Source organism: Protopterus annectens, chromosome 12.part0, assembly GCF_019279795.1.
Source record: "Protopterus annectens isolate FY-2018-M chromosome 12.part0, PAN1.0, whole genome shotgun sequence".
NCBI lineage: Eukaryota > Metazoa > Chordata > Ceratodontiformes > Protopteridae > Protopterus > Protopterus annectens.
In genome coordinates this window covers 314,686,035-314,706,367 of record NC_056746.1, presented here as the reverse complement: position 1 = coordinate 314,706,367, position 20,333 = coordinate 314,686,035, and the positions used below count along the sequence as shown (strand labels likewise).

At 39.9% G+C, this 20,333-nt stretch overlaps 1 protein-coding gene across 1 annotated transcript in view; it reads left to right on the top strand.

Moving 5' to 3' along the window:
* ERP44 (endoplasmic reticulum protein 44) overlaps positions 1–20,333 on the top strand; it is an 866,037-nt gene that overhangs the window by 381,192 nt on the left and 464,512 nt on the right. The gene's annotated exons all lie outside the window — the stretch shown is intronic.

The window sequence follows — 20,333 nt, the reverse complement described above, 5'->3', positions numbered from 1 at the left end:
TCAAATATTGCTTGTTTGTATTTGTGTCAATAATTCCAAAACCATGCTACATAGAAAGTATTAAAAATTTTCATCTTAACGTTTACACAATGACCTCTGTCTAGTACAGATAAAGAGAAACTAATTTTTCATATAGTATTTATTTGTGTTGTCATAAATTATTTTTATCCTAAATATCTTTACAGCCAAGCAGCACACACCAAGCTGCTTAGTCTCGTATGAAAGCTCCTCAGCTATATGAACAAAATGCTGTTGACAATATCTGTGTAACTTCAGTAATTGCTGAGATATTAAGATGTTTACAGAGTATTACAAAAGTAATAGTTACTGTATTTACTGTTACTTATAAAATCCATATTAAGATCTAGAGCCTAAAGAATACTACCATTACAAAAATATTTTCTGCTGAAGAGTTAGCCATTTACACTTCTTTAGTAACCCCTATAGTTACAGAGATATTTACATTTGTTTGAAATGTGAGGATATAATTTTATTCTATCAAAAAGCTTTGGCTCCAACCATTGGAAGTTGCAGTGCAAACTTCCAGAGCTCCATTGCAGGGAATGTGTTGATTAAAACAGAAACTTTTGCCAGTCCTGGCAGTTCTTCAAGCATCTTTCTCTTGACTCTTAGTTTTAGTATCCAAGGAAGCTTCTTTTATAGCTGAGTGCCTCTCCCTTACCAGAGTAAGAATTCAATTACTTTATGTGCCTTCATTGGATTAGGGCCCAGTTTGACTGAGACACAAGGAGGAGAAAGAAATAATGAATGATGTAAGATGATAAATAATAAATAATACACAATACTTGGTTTGGGTTCTCAAATAGTTCTGAGTAAATTAACTAGGCATGACTCTCTTAAAAGCTGGAGTAGAGCTGCAGGACTGTAGGATGGCATGGGGGTAGTTCCCTTGCAGTAAGATGGGTCTAGAAATGTCTGCTAGTCTTGCCGCTGTTCCAAGGTAAATTATACAAAACATTCTGAGGTCAGATTAGTGGAGTTCCTAAAAATACCTAAATTCCAAAGGTCATTCTTTGAATCACTGTTCCAGTATTCTAACAGCTGAGACATCCCGCCAAGGATAGTTGTTTAGCTGGCCAGCATACAAAATCTTGGGAGTTTTCATCTCGCACCATACGTCCTTGACCCATAAGTTTTAGGAATCCAAAGGGGGATGTATGGGTGCAAAGCCAGCCCAAATACTGAAGTTTCACTTCATCTTCAGTCTGTCAGGTATATGATCCGTGTTGTTTCCTTTGCTTTGGACAGCATCCCCATTGGGAAGCTTTCTCTTTTTCTTCTGTTTGTGACTAAACATTTTGGCTCATGTCATTGAAGAGGGAAAATCACTGTAGTTGTCTTTTTTTCCTTCAAGTTAACCATAATTAATTACAAAGACTGCTCTGTCTGTCAGTCATTTGTCCCCAAGACCATTCATAGCAGATTATCATCTGTAAGAATTTACTTAGAGAATCAGAGGTTCAAGGAACTCACACAAGGCAAGATGACTTCCAAGACTTCCCGGTCAGATTTATTTATTTGATTCATTTAACATTTGTTGACCGGGATTGTCTGACTGAGCTAAAGAGCCCTTTTCAGCAGAGGCCCGGGGAGAAAAGCTCCAACATATTATACAATATTCATTATAAATTAGCATTAAAGAGCAATGTTACAGGATTATTACAAGGCATTATGTAGCAATACAATGTTATACAGTGTCAATAATCAGGAGTATAGCATAACTATTTCAAGATGTATAAAAAGAAATATGTCATTAAGATAAGCATAGTTTTTGGGGTAAGTTGTTACAAAAACCCAGATGTTCATCGTGCATACAGCTGCAGTCATTACAGATGGGTTATCCTGCCTTCAGGCGGGTCCTCGGTCGGCCGAATTCCAAAGTCTAGGTCCAGCGTCGGTTGTCGTCGCTTCTTCCCTGACGTCAGTGCGTCAGGGGTATAAAAGAGGCAGCCAACGCCATTTTCTTCAGTCTTTCTTGCCGCGCGGTGCCCGAAGCAGAAGCAGTTCACAAGTGCCGGTCGGCCAGCTCCTGAGATTTACGAAAGTATTTCAGCCGAAGTCTTCTTTAAAGCTAAGTACCCCGTTGGGGAAACTTTTCTTGCCTCAGACCGATGTCAGACAAAGTTAATAATTGCATTTCTTGTGGGAAGCAAATACCGCATAAGGATTTTCACTCTTTCTGTATACCTTGCTTAGAGCCAGACCACGACGTCTCGGCCTCCCGTTTTTGTGCTAGGCTCAACAAGCGCACTATTAAGTGCCGGGCGGAGTTCACCCATCATTATTTTGGCAAAAAATTTAATTATATCATGTCGTCGGATACACCGACGCCAATTTTAAGCAAAAGATGCAAAGACAAGGATCGACATCCGAGGTCTGCACCGAGTACTGAGACCACGCTTAGGCCGTCTACCGGTTCTCCCGTTCTCAGCGGGGTGCCTACGCAGCCCCTGACTACCGATGAAACTATTTTACCGGTGACTTCAGTACCCGAGGTCGCAGGCTCCTCTGTCTCCATTCCCACTGCAGATACCGACGCCACTCTTGGCAGGGAAACTGAAAATTTAGTGAGGCCTGCCATTTCTGAAGGCGTCTTCAGGCCTACCACCTTCTCTATTAAATCCTTCACTAAATCTAAAGCTGCCATGAAAACTAAAAAACAGGGTCCTCAGACCTCCTCTCAAGGCCCCATGCCTAAAAAACAGATGCTTAAAATGGCTGAGGATTTGATAACTCTCATCAGGGGTTCTCAACCCCCCTCTGACAAAAGACCCAGACTGGAGGAAGACTACCCTTCCTCAGACCAAGCTTCTATTACCTCAGACCATTCTGAGGACCAGGATTATGCCTATTCCCCTTTTGAAGACTCTGATGCTGAGGAGTCTATTCCCTCGGTCTCCCCCCCTGAGGACTACTCTTTTGGGGAAACCCTGCATACATTGAGGGAGCACTTCCACTGGGAAGGCCAAGATTACTCAGATTCCAAGAAAAGGCTCAGGGAATTTCTACTGCTCCCCCAGCATAGGCCCCTGGCTATCCCTCCTGTGTTAGATATTTTGGACGATGTGTACGCAGAAGCCAGTATTAATCCAGATTCTTTACCTCCAGCCCCTGTTAAACCAGACAGGTATTACCGGGTCCCTGATTCTCACCAGTTCCTTTATAAAAGCCATACTGCTGACCCAGAAACAATTTCACAAGGTCCCAAGGGAATAAAGGCCTCTACTGCTAAAAACCCTTTACCTTCAGAGAGAGATTCCAGAGCATTAGAAAGGTGGGGGAAAAGGTGTATACATCTGCCACTTTAACCATGAGGGCATTAAACTGTCAATTTCATATGTTAAAGTACCAACAGTTTTTGTTATCTCAGCTGAAAAGCAAAATGACACAAACAGAACAACCAGATTTGAAAGAGTTGCAGGATTTGTTGCATGGAGCAGAGCAAGTGGGTAAACATACCTTGCAGTGTGGTTTTGATGCTTTAGAGGCCTCATGTAGAGCTGCTGTCACAGGGTCTGTCATACGTAGGCATGCTTGGCTCAAAGAGCAAACTTACCAGATCATGTCAAAGCAAAGTTATTAGATGCACCACTTCAAAAAGATGTATTGTTTGGTGTTAAAGCTGAGGAGGTACTAAAGAAAATGGAGGAAAAAGCGAAATCTATGCAAACAGTGAAAGATTTCTTGCAGGTGCAACCTCCACGCTTCAGCAGAAACTGGCCTTCAAAAAATTGGTCCTTTCCAGCCACGGACAGACCTCAAAGGAGCAGATACAGACACCCAAGGGGTAGAGGACAACCTCAAGGATCTTACAGAGCTAGACAGTGGCAAGCACCAACCCCAAGAGGTGGAGAAGATAGATCACAGTCATTTAGAAAACAGACACAATGACTTCCCCCTATGCCTGCCAAACAAAGCTATAATGGCAGCACCTTTGGGTGGAAAACTGGCATTATTTTCAAAAAACTGGCACATTGTTACAAAAGACAAATGGATTCTGGACATTATAGACAGAGGCTACAGGTTCCATTTTCACACCCTTCCAAAAATGAGAGGCTTGCCAAACCTGCCACAAAATCAATGGGCAGAGGCACAAAGACAAATTTCCGCTCTCATGGATATGAAAGCAATTCAAGAGGTACCTGCAAAAGAACAAGGTCACGGTTTTTATTCCAGACTATTTCTGGTACCAAGGAAGGACAAAGATTGGAGACCCATCTTAGACCTATCCATCCTAAACACATATCTACAGGTGCCAAAATTTAAGATGCTCACATTACAGCAGCTTCTTCCCATGCTGGGCAAGGAGTCTTGGCTGGTAACGTTGGACCTCAAGGAGGCATACCTGCATGTCCCTATCAGACAAGATTGCAGAAGATACCTCAGATTTCTTGCAGGTTCAACCCATTACCAATTTTCTGCATTGCCCTTTGGCTTATCTACTGCGCCCAGAGTGTTTACGAAATGCCTGGCATCAGTAATTGCCTTCTGCAGGCAACAAGGAATACAAATCTACCCATATCTGGATGACTGCCTGATCCAAGCGGACAGCAAGGACATTCTATTGCAGCATCTGGCGTTTGTAATAAAACTGTTAAACTGTCTGGGATACACAGTGAACAAAAAGAAATCAAAACTAATACCTTCTCAACAGATAATTTTCCTGGGTGCCAGCTTAAATACAACCACCCAGATGACCTACCTCACGCCAGACAAACAAGGGCAACTGTCTCAATACTTCAACAAAGTGGCAACTTTCACCAGACTAACTGCAAGGAAAGTCCTGCAGGCTCTGGGATACATGGCATCTTGCATCCTACTAATACCATGTGCAAAGCTGCATATGAGGAAACTACAATGGTACCTAAAAAACCTATGGTCTCAACACAGCCACAGCTTGGAAACAATTATACCACTCATTCCATGCCATCAAAAGGAATTTTTGTGGTGGGCTCAAGCATGCCAAAGAAACACAGGTCTCCCTTTCTGTTTACCTCAAGCAACTCAAATCATCACAACGGATGCCTCAGACTACGCCAGATCAGTGCATTCAGGGAAAATGGTCCCAAAAAGAGAAGCACCTACACATCAACCAAAAGGAGATGCTAGCCGTGCAAAATGCTCTTATGACCTTCAAAGACCTTCTCCATCCAGGCCAACTATTGATAAGGATAGACAACACCACAGTCGTGTGGTACATAAACAAACAGGGGGGAACTCATTCATACCCCCTGTGCAGGCAAGCCATGACCCTGTGGAACACAGCACTGAAATTACAAATTCAACTACAGGCACAATTCCTGCCAGGGAAGTAAAACACACTGGCAGACAACTTAAGCAGAAATATGACAGACCCACACGAATGGAAGTTGCATCCTCAAGTCTTCTCAATGATAACTCAGGCATGGGGACAGTCAGACATAGATCTATTTGCTACCCACAGAAATTACCAGTTGGAAAAATTCTGTTCAAGGACCTATCATCCACAGGCCTGGAAAGTGGACGCTCTCTCTTTCAGTTGGACAACATTGACAGTCTATGCCTTCCTGCCTCTTCCTCTACTGACCAAAGTTCTATTAAAAGCCAGAGCAGAGAGGCCACAAATGATTCTCATTGCTCCAGACTGGCCACGACAGCACTGGTATCCTCTCCTAAAGAGCCTGACACACTCACCACCATGGATCCTACCTCTAGTTCCTCTTCTGTTGTCCCAGCGCAACTACAAAACCCTTCACAGCCAGCTCAAAACCCTAAATCTAGCTGCATGGAGAATACCTTAATTTCCCAACAGACTCTCCTCTCCAAGGAGGTGCAGGATGTCATCTTGGAGGCCAGAAGACCCTCTACTAGAAAAGCCTACTCCGCCAAATGGAAACGATTTTGTTCCTGGAATCAAGAAAAGGGCCAGAATCCTTGGGTAATAAATATACCTCAAATTTTACAGTACCTAGCTGAGATGTTAAACAGTGGCCTTTCCTTCTCCTCCATCAAGATCCACGCTTCAGCCATTTCTGCACAATACAATACAGACCCTCCTTTATTCTCACATCCTCTATTAAGGCAGTTCCTCAGAGGGGCAAAAAATATAACCACCAGTCCCAGCTTGGGACCTCAACTTCGTATTGGAAAAGCTGACCCTGCCTCCCTTTGAGCCGGCTTCTTCAACAGAGCTACATTACTTGTCATGGAAAACAGCCTTCCTTCTGGCTATTACCTCAGTACGCAGGGTTTCGGAACTACAGGCCCTCATGGCTGTGCAACCATTCATCATTTTCCATCAGGACAGAGTTTCCTTACGAACCAACCCTACCTCCATGCCAAAGGTAGTATCCAGTGTAGCTTTGAATCAGACTATTCATTTACCTACCTTCTATCCAAATCCACAGAACAAAGGGGAGAGACTACTACATTCCTTGGACATTCACAGACAGCTTCGTTATTACTTGGACAGAACAAAGTCTTTCAGGAAATCTGAGCAACTCTTTGTGTCCTATGCTACAGGTGCTCAAGGAAAGGCTATTTCCAAACAGACAATTTCAAAATGGATAGCCCACTGCATACGCTTTTGTTATTCATTTCATGGAAAATCTGTGCCTGTATACATCAGATCCCACTCCACCAGGGCTACAGCTACCTCTGCAGCTTTCCTCATGGGGGTCCCTACCAAGGACATTTTGGAAGCAGCTACTTGGAGTTCAGTGCACACTTTCTCCAAGCACTATTACCTTCCACTTTACTCAAAATCTAGAGCAGGCTTTGCCACAGCAGTCCTGCAGGGCATCCTAGCCCCTCCTAGTTCCACTTAGTGCCTACCACCCTTACTTAGCTTTGGGATTCTACCCATCTGTAATGACTGCAGCTGTATGCACGATGAACATAGTACAGTTTTGTACCTACCATAAATGTAGATGTTCGAGTGCTCATACAGCTGCAGTCCAGGTTACCCTCCCTCCATCCCCTCTTAGGACAGGCCTTATGACAAACACCTTTATCATATAACCTATTTGGGGTATTCTTTTATGGTGTATTTGCTTGCAACTACTGTTTTATGATTTATCTACATTGCATGTTTGCATAATATTATGTTTTGCCTTCCTTCTGGGGGCACCTGACATCTGGGGCAAGAAAAACTGAAGAAAATGGCGTCAGCTGCCTCTTTTATACCCCTGACGCACTGACATCAGGGAAGAAGCGACGACAACCGACGCCGGACCTAGACTTTGGAATTCGGCCGACCGAGGACCCGCCTGACGGCAGGATAACCCATCTGTTATGACTGCAGCTGTATGAGCACTCGAACATCTACATTTATGGTAGGTACAAAACTGTACTTTTATCATGATGTAGTTGCATGAAGGTAAGACAATTACAATAGAATGTTTTATCTGAGGCAATTTGCTTAATAGATTTTAGAAGACGGTAGAAAGACTAGTCAAGGCAGATTAGAGAGAGCTAGTGAGAAGAGTGAGTTAAGGGCAGAAAGTAGATTAAGGTATGAGAAGTAGGGGATGTTAAGGAGGGAGAGTGCAGTGGCAGAACCAGTGACTTTTAAAGAAAAGATGTCCTTCCTTTGCTGAAAAAGAAATTTAAGTTGTCTAAGCCTGAAGCTTCAGCTATCCATTTTGACCCAGATGTCTCCACATGTCTTTTAACAAGTCCTTACACTGCCCAGGTTCCTTAACTGCTCCCTCTATTGTGACCTCATCACAGCCCTCTTGTACATCACTTAAGTTCCTGCCTTCTGTTAAACTTCAGTCCTCCTCCAGAACATTTTTCTGCGTGCATTGTTTCCACAGTTACCATTTCTTAAGTAATTTACTCCTACCCACTTCCTGTTTTTTTATCTTTTTTTTTTTAAACTAGAAACCTCTTTATTAAATTATCACTTATGACACAAGCAGTCATACATTTATGTAAATGAAAACAAACCATATTGACATAATCCGAGTTGGAAACATTATACATCACTTATAATCTACCCAGTCATTGTCAGTCGAACATTACATAGTTCATTCATCTCCTGCCTTCTGTTAAAGATCATTCCTCCCCTGTGTGTATTGTTCCCACATTTCCCATTTTTTTCTTATGTAATTTGCTCTTACCCTTTTTAAAGATCTCACTTCTAGTTGTTTTATATCTGTTACCATATTCACTACTTCTAGTACAGTTGGTTTAGACTTTGATTTCCATTTTCTAGTAATTGCTTTTTTGGCATCCACCATAATTAGACTCAGCAAGGCCAGGAGCGGCCTTAGATCAACTGGTGCCCTAGGCAAAAGGGCTCCACGGCGCCCCCGCCACACCATCTGGTGCCCCCATCCTGGTCTACCTACACCAAATAAATACTGGAAAAGTGCCCCTGCTACAGAGGCGCCCTAGGTGGTCACCTAGTTGGCCTATGCCTAAGGCCGGCTATGAGCAAGTCCTTACTATATCTAGCCAATTCTGATTCTGTATCAGCTCAGGAAAAGTCATTTCCCTAGTTACACCAATTTGCTCACCCAGTATTTCCAACAGAGTAGTCTACAGGGAATCTTTTGTGTGCCAGCTCATTGCATTCCCAGAAAATATGTTCCCAGTTACCTGTTTCTTCCCCATCACACCTCCAATATTTGTTGTCTACATGAAAAATTCTCTGGAGTCTACTTGGGGTATAAAAATATGTATACAAACATTTCCAAGCAGAAATCCTAAATCTTCTTGATTTTGTTGCATATTTGGGAGACATGCATATATCCGCCATTGTTTCTTTTTGGAACTGGTTATTCAGTCTCTTCTCAATCTTTTTCAACTTCCTCTGATTGAGTCTTATAGTTATCATGCAATATTTTATATGATTTACTAATTATTATTTTTTAATGGCAGCTTCTGTTCCAGATGCTATTAGAAACTCTAGCAGTGCTGGTCTTTCATTTAGAACCCCCCCCCCATTTCTTTCCTTTTCCCTGTACTCTGATGTCAATCCTTGATAGGGAATGCAGTCTCTAACTGGTAGTCCAAATACATTCTTAATGTCTTCTCATTTTGATACCTTTCCTTCTCTAGTTATTTGCTTCCAGTACCTTGGTTCATTTGCTGGTTTTCTCCAATAAATTCCAGCCCCCTCTTGCCTATCGTCTGTATCCCTAATTGCAGTCATCCATCTTGGCAGAATCTCCTTTCTCCATTCCTATGTTGGCTTAGTTCTTAGAATATTTTCTCCTACTTGTATAATATTCTGTATGATTATTGTTGTTCTTCTTCAAAATCTGCATCCACAATCCCAGTCTCTCCTTGTTTCTTGAGCTTCCACCATGTTTCATCATCATCCCTTTCCACTTCGAATTATAGGTTTCTGCTATCTAAAGGAGCCTTAAATGTATAGCTCTGAAATACCCTTCAGATCGGGTAATCCCAGTCTGCCCTGTTCTTTTGGAAGAATCAGCTCATCTCACTTGACTGTTGACGTCTTCCCCTCCCAGATAAAATCCTTCAGCTCTTTATTAATTGCTATCCACAGCTTCTCCTCTAGTTGATAAAAAAATATGACTGACGTGTGTATAAGAATAAAAGGATTAAAAACACTTTAACTGCTTGTATGTTACCATCCATGTCCGTATAACTGACCTTCCAGTTTCTCAGTTTTTGTAATATCTTTTGTGTAGTCTCTTCCCACATATCCTTAGCTGCCACACCGGAATCATTTTTTAATCCATACTCCTAAATACTTCACTTTATCATGTCCCCATAAAAATTGATATTGCTGAACCAGTTCGTGTGTGGATACATAATTTACCTCTGTTTTCTTTGTTTTAGCTTCACTAATTTTGTATCCTGAAAAGATCTGAAACTGTCTCAAAATGTTCCACAAGACTCTAATGTCCTTTTTTGGTTTTGTCATTTATAAATTAATAACATCCACAAGTACAAATGGCTTTTCTAGACTACCATACCAGTTATTTCCATGAATTTCTGAGTCCCTTATTTTCTTTGCCCATGGTTCTAAATGTAATACAAAGGGGAAAAAGGACACCCCTGCCTGGTTCCTCTACTCGAGCAGAAATTATCAGAGAGGATCCCACCAACTTTGATTTTCACCTCCAATCCCTCATATGTCCTTCTAATCAACTTTGTAATTTTATCAGGGAATGCAAATTCTTCCATTGCCCTGCTCATCAAGTCCCAGCTTAGTCTGTCAAATGGTTTCTCTGCATCAAGACCCACCAGAAACAGTGGTGTTTTCTTAAATTCGTCTTCTTTCTGGATCATCAGTGTGGTGTTAATGTAGTCAAATGTTTGCCTCCCTTTCACAAAACCACATTGATCTAGATCTGTCAATTTTGGGATCACGTTTGCCATTCTTTTAGCCGTTATAAACACAAACACTGTATAATCTTGGTTTATTATTGAAATGGGCCTGTATGAAGCTGGATCTGATGGATCTTTACCCTGTTTAGATATTACAGCTACCAGTGCTTTCTACCAAGATGTTGATACTGCTCCTCTTAAAATACAAACAAACCTTCCAGATCTTTATCAGTTTTTCCTTCCTAGCTTCCAAACTTCCACGGGAATACCATCATCTATTCCTGGGGTCTTTCCTGTAGATTGGTTATACATCACCATTTTATCTCACCTCGTCCACCTCTAACCTTGGCATATTTAATTCTTCCATAAACATTTCCATTTGTACCTTTTCGTGATTTCCATATTTCTCTTCTTTAAACAGACTTTCATAGACTTTCCAAAATGTATCTAATACCTCTGCAAGATCTCTTGTTACCTTCTGTTACAGGCTTCCTAAGTTGGCAACAGCCCTTTCTACTTTCTGTTGCCTGAGTCATTGTGGTAAAGTTTTTGTTTACTAGAGTTATTATCAAAATACAGTTGCTTAACAACAATCTTTCTAAACTCATGCATATTTTTGTGGTAATCCCTTATTTTCTGTTTAGCAATATGCAATTGCTCCTTTTCTTGTTCTGTAGTTTTTTTATTCTGCAGTACTTTAACATTTGTCAGTTGCTCTAAATAATTTTTGTTACTTTTTAACCATATCTCTATTTCTTTTATTTCCATCCCATTTTAAACTCCACTTTAATGTTATTCCACTCCCTACTTATATTTTCAAAAGAAATGTCTATCTTCTCTAATAGCTCCTGAATAATTTCCACTACCTATTCTGTAAATTACTCTCCTTTCAACTTAGTGGGAAAGCACCAGTGTCTAATTTTTATTTTATTAGCCTGTGTTTTTATTTTAGTTATTATTGGAGCATGATCTGAAATAGTTATTGGGTGTGTATTAAGACCTTCAGTTAAATGCATCTGTTCCTGTGAAATATAAATTCTTTCTAGCCTAGCCCAGTCTTTTGTATCTTGGGGAATAATATATAAATTCACTCTGAACTCCTAGTACTGAATTCACATCTTCCATGTCAAATGTTTTCATAAATTTCTTCAAAAGTCTACCCTCTTTTGTTATACTGTCCATTCTGGGCCCCCCAGACACATCTTCAGTGCTGCAAATCAAATTCTACTCCCCACCTGTAAGTAATATTCCTTTTTGAAAGCTGATTATTTCTCCCAGATTTTTCTTTAGCTCCATTATAGCAGTTTTATGTGGAATATAAATACATACCAATGTAATCGTCCTCCCTTGCCAGTAGCCCCTTAGTACTACAAATATGCCATTATTATCTTTTTTTATCCTCTTCTGTCACTATTTGAGCTTATCTTGCAGTTAATGTAAGTACTCTTCTTTTCCTTTGTCCCAGGTATTACACTGAATATGCTTCCTGAAAACCTTTCTATATCAAACTTGCATGTTCATTTCTTTGCACGTGTTTCTCCTGTAGCATAACTATTTGCACTGTACATTTTTTAATATACTTCACTATCTTTCTTTTTTGTATTTATCTGTGGGACCATTGACATTTAAAGACAGAGACCATTGACATTTAAAGACATTACTTATTTAAACATTTAAACATTTTGACATTTAAAGACTTTCCCGGTTAACAAATATTAAAAAAATAAAATAACATTACAGAAAGCATCATTGTATTTAAAAAGTTATTATTCCCACCTTTTGTGTATAACAGTTTTGTTGGTTAAATGTCTATTTCCAGCTTTTTTGCATGCATTCATTGTTGGGCAGGTTGAACTTCTATACAGTTGCTTCTTGTCATAACCATTTGAGCCTATGTCATATCTAACAATGTGTTTTGTTTTATTGAAAGCCCTCAAAAAATACACACCCCAATACCCCCTAAAGCCCATTAACATAATACTAACACACATGCAACTATGTCCATCTTCAAATATTGACGTTTAGCCTCCTAATAGGAACAAATATTCAAAACAGACAGCTACAGTGACAGACTTGAATTAACCTAAAAGAAACACTATCCATGCTAAGGCATGGTGCAACGTGTGCTTCTACTAAGTGCTGTCTGTTTTTGTCTTATCTTTATAGCTGTTCCAGCTGGGAAAACACCTGAATGCTTTTAAAGAACATTATCACCTAGCCAGTTTCTCTTTTATCAGTTTGTAGCCAATTTCTTGTTATGAGATTGTAGACAATTTCTCTATCAGATTGCCTGCATTGAAACATGAGAACCAGAAACAGAATTGCTACTAAGCATACATTTAGTTGCTAGAAAAAAGCTGTATAATATCCAGTATTCTTTTCTATTTACTTGCTTTCTTTTAAAACATATTACTAGATCAAGCTAAGGGCCTTAATCCAGTCATCCCCCAAGCAAGAATGAGAAAAAGAACATTATTTTTTCTTTTGTCATGCTCTTTTAACCTATTTTTTTTTACATTGCGGTGTCTATATTTCTTAAAACTGAACAAGGAGAAAGTAAAAAAGAGGGGAAAAAAACAGGAGCACCTGTTTACAGTAGTATCCTCATTACACTTAAAAACAACTGAGAAAATGTTACCTTATAGCATGCAAAGAAAATCATACACTATAAAAATAGTACTATTAAAAAAATTGTTTTACTTAGTTAACTTTCTCCCTGCATTTCCCCTCCCCTAAGTATTTTCCAAACATTAATGACATGAAGTAGGGCATATATTTTAAAGTCATCCACAAGTCCAACAATGTCCAAAAAAGTCCATAATTTCCATATTTTCTTGTTCTGTCATATTTCACAAATATAATTATTGCTTTGCAATCCCACATTTTTCAATTTCCAAGTTACTGGTTTTATTATTGTTCATTTTCATCTCCCAAATCCTGTCTCTGCTTGATTTCCAATGTACTGTCGATTCTCATAGTCAACTCTCATGCTTCTTTCCTTCTGTCCAGCATTTAACATTGAAACGTTGGAAAAGGTTTCACTGGCACAATCTCTCTGTGGTCTTTATTATGAGGAGAACAAGAAGCAGAAACCCTTTCTGTTTCACTACTCAGTTTTTGTTTGACAAACTTTTATATTTCCTTCTTAGCATGTACTTGATCAAAAAAAGTATTTTGTCTCTCCAGAGAAGAATATTTTGAAGATAGCTTGATACAGCAGTTTCAGTATCATGATTTCTTCTCAACATTCCCTGAATAGTGGGATACATTTATTTCTCTTCTGCCTGGTGTGCATTGGGTTATCATTCTCCACAAACATTCTGCTGTCTCTCACTTTTACTGCTGGTAAGATTGCATCTTTACTGTTAAAGGTCTAAGTTGTTTTCTCATAGCCAGCCATTTCATTTAATAACAACTGCTGTGGAATACCATTCCATTTGCTTATTCCTGGTTTCATAAAATTAATACAGTCTGTTCCTTCCAACATCTCTGGTACACCTGAGAATCTCAGGTCTTCCCTACATGCTCTGCCCTGTAATGCTATTATTTTTTGAAACATCTCTTCTTGAACAGTATCATATTTGGCCAGTCTTTTCTTCATTTCAACCTCTTCATTTTTGCAGTTTTATCAGCTCATCTGAATATCTTTTTAAAGCTTCTTCCATTTTGTCTGGCCTTTTGTTGTTTGAGTTGATGTACACCATCAGTGTTTCGTTTATTTTCACCAGGTCTGTGTGCAGTTGTCTTGTACTTCCCTCTAGATTACTGCAGGTCATGTCTGCAGCTTGCACTGCTTTTTGCAGAACAGCTGCAGTACTTTTACCAGTCAGTTTTTTCCTCACCTTTTGTAGCTGATTTTCCTTCAGGTCCTCTATTTATTTCTTCATAGCATCCAGGCAGTGCACTTACTAACCAGTTACTGAAATTTACCCAGAAACACAAGTCCACTGGCCTTCTCTGCTGAAGTTCTGTTTTCACACTGGGAGAGCTAAAATTAAGTTGTTACTCAGTATGCAGCCATCTTGGAAGTCCCCCTGAGATGTCCTTTTCTGGTGGAAAAGAGGAGACTCTGCTTGCTATTTTGGAGGGACTTAAGGTCATACCTTAGATTCTTGTCAAGGAAAAAGTATGTGGCTTTTTGATAGAGGTATATCAGGACTATGAATCACCATGTTGTGTGTGTGAACTGACATCCCTGCTAAAATGAACAGGAGAAAAACAGATATGCCTCTTCTTCTGAACAGACTTCTAAGGGCCCACAAAAGGAAGCTTTTCAAAGCCATTCTCTGCTGCTTCTGCTACCTCATATCATCTTAAGAGGTAATGAGCTTTTTGTTCAGAGGATGAGTCTGTTTGGTTTGTTCTTCACAAATTAATTCCCCTGTGAGATACGCATTTGAAGAGGAAGACACCTTATCCCTTGATCCTCAGTTGGAGGAACTTTCCTTGGAGATGTTCTTAAAATGATGCACCATTTTCAATGGGAAGCTTAGCGGACATCAGATGTAATGAAGGAGATATGACCTGTTGGAGATGGGAGTTCCTAAACATTCTGCCATCCACCCTGTTTTAGAGACTTTATAGACACTTTTCTACTGCTTTTCTCTATCCTGAATCCCTTCCCCATGCCTCAAAGAAACTTAAGAAATTACAAGGTTTCAGTCTCCCTCAATTCTTTTTATATACAAACCCATCCTCTGCTGCTGCTTTCTGAAAATGTTGCTTAGCTGCTTCCCTTTTCCAATGTTCTGCTAAATGACAAAGATAGCAGAACTATTCACTGATATGGGCAAAAAGTATGTACTTCTGCATCCTTATCTTTTCATGCCAGAAATTAGCAAACTGACATGACTAGATAGCTTTTGTCCATTTTGGGGGATATTAAACAAGGTCATGTTGGATTTGTCAGAGTCCAGGAATAAGTCCTTTACCATGTGTCTGCTAAATCTTGCATCTCAAGTAGCTAGACACTTTAAGTGCAGTTATGATGCAGCTGATGCCTTGTCCAGAGCAGCTGCTACTGGCTCTGTAGTTAGAGAATTATTTTGGGTAGGATTTCAGTCTTTACTTGAGGATGTCACCCTTGGATAAGGAATACCTTTTTGGTTCTGCTGCTGCAGATCTCTTCAAAAGTTTTCACGAGAGCATTTTTTCTGTCTACTGTTTTGGTAAGTTCTTACAAAGCTGTGTTTTCTCTTGCGTATGAACCGTAAAGTTGTTTCATGCACATGTCTTATCAGTATAACTTGATGTAGTTCTATGACTTGATCATCCTGAGTTAGAGAAAAGGACCCCTTTGGGTGGGTTACATCTTGAATTCAGCAAAGTCTTTGATACTTTACCTTACAGAAAGTTGTTACTTATTAAAGGATATGGGATTGGGATCATAATACTGGCTTGCTGTAAATGGAATCTTTTGTTTTAGTGAAGCTGTCGTTGAGTGTTATTCAAGGTGTGATGTTAAGACTGTTATTGTTCAACATGGGTTTGTCATAGTAATTGGATTGAGACCGTCAGATCATCCTGTTCACTAAAGATGCTGAGATTTTAACAGTGGGATATAGTTTAAGGGGATAGAGTTCGGCAAGAACTGGTGGAACTTGTAAGACTGGTCTTGTAAGATACATCTGGATTAATTAAAAGAAATTTAGGTTGTGCAGTTTGACTGATTCCATGAAGAACATATTGCAGTATTATGACGACAGAGGAGAGGTATTGTATGGAGGGTGTTTTTTCTCAATCTGACATGGATTCATCCAAAGGTCAGTGGGGTATTGGGATATATAAGGGAGAGGGTGCTACAGGTATTTTTTTTTTTTTTTTTTTTGTGCAGGATACTGATTAGTCCACATCTGGATTAATATGATGGCTTTGCTAGCTAAACTGGTGGAGCTTCTGTAGTGCACAGTTAACAAAATAATGGGGTGAAAGAGAGACTGGGTTGTGAGGCAGGATTCCCAAGACATTGGCACATGTGCTTTAAGGAAGAAGAATAAGCAAAAAATGAGGTAGTTGTACTACTGATGTAAGGTAACCATAGCTAATGACTCTTTCTCATTTTCTTCGAAAGATGGATCCCAACAGTTATAATTCTGTAATGTTGTGCAGCTGTAATTGTATAAATGAATAAATACCCAACCGTAAGCTTTTAAAATTGAGTAATGTATTACAGAGGGAAATAGAAAGTAAAATATTTTCAGCAGACAACTGGCATAAAAGAAGAACGTTGTCTATCAGTTAGCTGGTCCACTACTGATACAGCCAGTAACCGAAGATAGCGCTAATCTAACTACATCTGACCTTTAAGACTAGCAGTGGCCAAAGACAACCAAGCAAGATTTAAATTGATTATGTCATGAATCAGTGTATCAGGTTGTCTTTCTGCTCCTTTGCAGTCTATGTAGTGTTAGTGGTTCAACAAGTAGCATGTTTGCCTTTGATACTAGAAGATCAGAAGGTTGTAGATTCCAGGTAACTTGATTTATTTTCCATTACTGATACTGTAGTGCACCATTAGGAGAAGTGCCATCTTGAGTGTACCATTCTTTGGATGAGATGCTAAACCAAGGTCCCATGCACCTGAGATGGTGGCTAAGATGGATGTAAAAGATCCTGTAGCAGTTATCAAAGAGTAAGTGAATTTCCCTGGTACCGTGGCCAAATTTCCCATAGTCAGTATGATTACCACCTTCGGTCTCCCCTGAAAGGAGGTCACCGGCCTATTGATAACAAAGGGTAAATAAAACAATTGTAGAAATTTTCCTAATTGCTCCCAAGTTAAGAGTCCAGGAAACTCTCCAAAAGGAAAGCTTAGCCTGATTGTAGTAGTTGATGAACTGTTTTTCAAATGAGTCACTTTACCTGAAGAAACCGCAGAGGGTGTCTTGGGATGATATTCCCAAGAATGTATGTCAACTTGTGGTAATGCACATACAGAATAGATTTAAAAAAAAGGGCAGACCAAAATCTGACCCAATCAAAGACTTGTGTCATGTTAAATTTTTATCTTCCAAGTCCCTCATCCGTACTGGGTGAGATGATGTTTTGTAAGCCAGGCATAGGTCACCTATCAGTAGCCTGTAAGAGACTACGTATAAAGACAAGGCTGTGAGGCAGTCTGCATATTCATTGTGATTTATGCCTTCTGTTCTTTTTGTAAGGAATCTCCTTACATATGCCTGATAAGATACATACCAAAGGGAGCATTGAACTCCATGATTGGCTTAATGGTGACTGAGTACAGCAGGACAATGATATTTTTGGACCTGGATGCCTTACCCTTGCTAACTAGTTGTACAAACTATTGGGTAAAAAAAATGGTGGTGTCTGTTACTGGCAACCTGATTCATAATTGCAGTGGCTGTATGTGTGAGCTGTGCCTATAGCGACAATGTGTACTTAAATCTCTTATGCATTGTGTCTGATTGTTTAAGAATTAGGTGATTATCAGTAAACATGAGGCAATTGCTACTTTGTCTCAGGATGCCTTTTTCCATCAAGATCGCTACAAAACAAGAAAAAAAGTGTTTATCCATGGTTTCAGGTGGTTTACAAGGGGAATTGTATCGGAGGAAGGATTCTAGATGTGTTAAACATTGTAGTTTCATGTAAGACTGGAGTAATGCTTCTACACAAAACCAGAATAATGGGATAATGTTGAGGTTTATGTCAGGTTTGCTTGGGTGATACTAGGCTAGGAACTAAATTCTTAGTGTGATCAACCAGAGCACTGGTACCCTGTGCAAATCAGCCTCTGCTGTGCAAATGTGACAACCTTATACAGGCACAGAAAAATCAGTGAACAAGCAAAGTGGCCAGTTAACAGCAACTCACTTTAAGGTTTCCTCTCTGATTCCCAAGCTCAGAATAGACCATGCTACCCTCTTCTGTCACCAGAGATCAGACACAACTCTTGTAACTGTAGTATCACTATTCAAGGAGCCCAATGTGCAGGAACACAACAAATTCATAAGTAATGACAATAATTGTTGACGTTTGCTTCAGAAAATGCAAGTCATTTCACATTCTCTTATTCTGTCAACTCCTCATATTAATAGTACTAATATTTAAAAACAAAAGTGTCCCTAGTTATCTAGTTATTTCTGGATTTGTCCCTGATTCTTTGTGGAGATAAGAGTTGAGATCTGTAGCGCTTGGGGGGGTTGCTGGATGAAAGTAATTCAAGTGCTTGCCATTTGCTCAGTTTTGCAGGACTAGGTTGCTTTTTTGACATTCCAAGATTGACTACTCACCCTGACACCTGATATGCACAGATGGACAGAGTAGGTATAATTAATGGGCTGTCTGTGGAGCTTGGACAATTGGATGGGGAACAGAAAATTCATGCCTGGCTTAGCACTGTTTCTCTAATAGACACAGGAAACCTGTAAATGGTTTTATTTCCCAGACCCTGCTTGTAGATGTTTCACCTCCCAAGCCTCTGCTTACACTTTTCAAAGGTACCACAACTTGTCAGAGAGTTGGGATGCATAGCTAGGCTTAAAAAGGCCCTTATGTTCGTTAGCCTAATAAACACCTACGTTTGTGTCTTTCGGCTTTTTCCCGGTTAGGGGTCGCCACAGAGGAACTCCGGTCTGCTAATGATTGGCAGTAGATTTTCATGTGCTGAGTTGCCGGCCCTGACGCACAACCTTCAACGAAGGTATGCCCATTCACGCATGTCTCCACACAGAAGACGCTCTAGCTGAGGATCGAACAGGACAACGTCTTACTGTGAGGCGACAACGCTACCGCAGCACCACCACTGCATACCTGTGAAAATGACTGGCTGCCTGCTGCTGTTTGCTTATTATTCAAGCTTTACCATACTAGTGTGATTTGTGTGAAGCAATTTGGAATATTTTAGTACGGCAACTATTGTTTCATTACATGACTATCATCTTATCACAATCCAACATCTGAGATGTGCAGGCATGGCTTTAACTGCTTGGTAGGGGTTGTTTTGGTAAAAATAACTACCCCTTTTCTCACTTGCTCAGTTTTTACAGTCCCTCCTCAAAGGGATAAAATGCATCACAAATTATTCAGACCTTTATAGATTCTGGGAGGCAGGGTGTGCTTTTGCCCCCCCCCCCCAACACACCAAGGCTGTATAAGTGGATTTTGACGTGAGCTTAGTAGTGGCCTCTGCCCTGAAACTGCCTTGTGTAAAACCAGTTCTGCTCAGGTGTACACAAAAAATTGCTGTCTTGTGTGCAGACCCAAGGATGGGTTTCATTATTTAACTTTCTTCAAACATCAGAGGTCACTATCTTGTGTTGGGCTGGGAGCAATATGGTTATTATTTCTTTAACTTTCCTCACAAACTTCAGAAGGGTGCACAGAATGTCACTAAGTTTGTACAAGAGCAATGCAGTGTTTTAAAAGTTAGTTGGAAAAGTTACTTTGTTCAAGTCTGGCTTTAAATGGGGCATGCAGAAGGTGGCTGCCTTTTGTGGGTAGGGTTGTGAAGGCATGCTCTGTATACATATGACAGCAGGGACTTGAGATATGATTATGGCCATCTGTCACTTAAATTGTCATTCCAATTTAATACCAGACAGGGATACACTGAAGGGTGTTTTGAAAGGATTCAGGAAAAACACAAAGTTGAGGAGCAAGACTGAATTTCTTCCCTTAATCATTATTTTTGTCCAGGCCATCATTGAATGAAAAGGTTATTTAAAAATCTTTAAAATGCACCTCAAAGCATCTATATCCCTCATGACTAAACCCCTGACATAATGTAGTTACAAACCCCTGACATAATGTAGTTATTTCCACCATAGTTATTACAATGTAGTCTTGGTCAGTTCAGGTGTGTTGAAAGGATTCAGGGAAGACCAAAGTTGAAGACAGAACTGAATTTCTTCCTTTAATCATGATTTCTGTTCAGGCTATCATTGAATGAAAAGGTTGTTTAAAAGAATTGTAAAATCGATTTTTAGAGCATCTAGAACACCCATGGCATACCCTGTCTTATACAGTTATTTCCACTGAACTTAATGGTGTGGTCTTGCTCAGCT